At 56.2% G+C, this 2,500-nt stretch overlaps 1 pseudogene; it reads left to right on the top strand.

The window, feature by feature from the left end:
- Positions 1 to 2,500, top strand: part of LOC144413566 (large subunit ribosomal RNA) — a 7,227-nt pseudogene that overhangs the window by 805 nt on the left and 3,922 nt on the right.

Raw genomic sequence — 2,500 nt, 5'->3', positions numbered from 1 at the left:
TCGGCCACCCTCCCGACCCGTCTTGAAACACGGACCAAGGAGTCTAACATGAGCGCGAGTCGTCGAGTGGTTCGAGACTCGCAGGCGAAATGAAAGTGAAGGCGGCCTTTGGCCGAACGAGGTCGGACCCGGAGCCCCGTGCGGGCGCCGGCGCACGACCGGCCGATCGCACCCGCTCTGCCGGGGCGGTCGCGCAAGAGCGTCCATGTTGGGACCCGAAAGATGGTGAACTATGCCTGGGAAGGTCGAAGCCAGAGGAAACTCTGGTGGAGGACCGTAGCGATTCTGACGTGCAAATCGATCGTCCTATTTGGGTATAGGGGCGAAAGACTAATCGAACCATCTAGTAGCTGGTTCCTTCCGAAGTTTCCCTCAGGATAGCTGGCGCTTTGTCGCAGTTTTATCTGGTAAAGCGAATGATTAGAGGCCTTGGGGACGAAACGTCTCAAACTTTAAATTGGTAAGAAGCCCGGCTCGCTTAATTGGAGTCGGGCGCCTCGAATGCGAGTGCCCAGTGGGCCACTCTTGGTAAGCAGGACTGGCGATGCGGGATGAACCGAACGCCGGGTTAAGGCGCCCGACGCGACGCTCATCAGAGCCCACAAAAGGTGTTGGTTGATCTAGACAGCAGGACGGTGGCCATGGAAGTCGGAATCCGCTAAGGAGTGTGTAACAACTCACCTGCCGAATCAACCAGCCCTGAAAATGGATGGCGCTGGAGCGTCGGGCCTATACCCAGCCGTCGCGACGACACGGGCCGTTCCATGGCGCTATGTCGCGACGAGTAGGAAGGCCGCGGCGGCGGGCGTCGAAGCGTCGAGCGAGAGCTCGCGTGGAGCAGCCGTCGGTGCAGATCTTGGTGGTAGTAGCAAATATTCAAATGAGAGCTTTGAAGGTCGAAGAGGAGAAGGGTTCCATGTGAACAGCAGTTGAACATGGGTCAGTCGGCCCTAAGGAACAAGCGAACGCAGTTCGACGGGGGGCGTTGCTCGTCTTCGCCCCCGGTGTCCGAAAGGGAATCTGGTTAATATTCCCGAGCCTCGACACGGAGATTGGCGCTTCGGCGCCCGGTGCGGCAACGCAACCGAACTCGGAGACGCTGGCGTGGGTCCCGGGAAGAGTTCTCTTTTCTTGGTAAGGAGCGCAGGCCCTGGAATCGGTTCGCCCGGATATAGGGCTGGCAGCTCCGTAAAGCACCGCGTCTCTTGCGGTGTCCGGTGAACCCGCGTCGGCCCTTGACAATCCGAGGGAGATGGTGTAATTGTCGTGCGAGGCCGTACCCATATCCGCAGCAGGTCTCCAAGGTGAACAGCCTCTGGCCGACGGAACAATGTAGGCAAGGGAAGTCGGCAAATCAGATCCGTAACTTCGGGAAAAGGATTGGCTCTAAGGGCTGGGTCGGTCGGGCTGAGGTACAAAGCGGATGCCGGGACTTGACCGGACTGGGCGAACGCTTGCCGCTTCACGGCGGCCGGCGTGAGCTCGGACCTGCGTCCGGTCCCTATCCGTGGACTGCCGCAGCTGCGCGGGCCTCGCGGCTCGCTTCGGCCGGCGTCGAACAGCCAACTTAGAACTGGTACGGACCAGGGGAATCCGACTGTTTAATTAAAACAAAGCATCGCGATGGCCGCAACCCGGTGTTGACGCGATGTGATTTCTGCCCAGTGCTCTGAATGTCAAAGTGAAGAAATTCAACCAAGCGCGGGTAAACGGCGGGAGTAACTATGACTCTCTTAAGGTTTGCTCCGCATTGGAGTAAACCATGTGCCTATCCGGGGCCTCCACGTGGCGAGAGTCGGGCAATGCCTTCGGTATCCTTGGTAGCTAAAATCGGATAGGTTTTATAGTCCATCTGGGGCTACCAACCCCATTCGGACTTAACCCAAACCCGGTAGCTCAAAAATAAACGAAAAAATATCCACTGAACCCCCTGCCACTGCGGGGGGATGTGGTTTGGACCCAGCCGGGAACCAGAAAAGTAGTGGCACTTTTTTCTTGTCTTTTCCATGCCCTGACTGTGACCGTGAATTTACCACCAAGACCGGTCTCGGACTGCATAGGAGAAGCAAACATGCGATCAACTTCCATCTTGATCATGTCCCTAAACGATCTCGAGCGAGGTGGAATCATGAGGAGGACTTTTTGCTAGCGAAAGAAGATCTACGCCTAGACAAGGAGGGCATTAAAAAAAACCGATATGCCCTCCTGCAAAAGGTCCTCCCCCACCGCTCACTGGATGCTATTAAATCGAGAATTAAGCGAGGAGAATATAAAGACCTAAAGAGAAAGGTCGGGGTAGGCAAAGAGGCAGAGCCAAGGCTTGAACAACACGAGATGCTGCAGCCAATGCTCGAAAAACATGAGATACGGCCTCAAGAACCCAAGGTACAAAGCCTACCACCCTTGCATATGCGTCCGGAAGATGCCGCCTCTGAGAGCAGTTGGAAACATACCATATGGGCATACCTCGATTCCCTAGGAATATCAGAGCATAATTCCT

This window comes from Styela clava, chromosome 15, assembly GCF_964204865.1.
Source record: "Styela clava chromosome 15, kaStyClav1.hap1.2, whole genome shotgun sequence".
Classification (NCBI taxonomy): domain Eukaryota; kingdom Metazoa; phylum Chordata; class Ascidiacea; order Stolidobranchia; family Styelidae; genus Styela; species Styela clava.
Note: the sequence above shows the minus strand (reverse complement) of the source record. Positions and strands in the feature narration are given on the sequence as shown.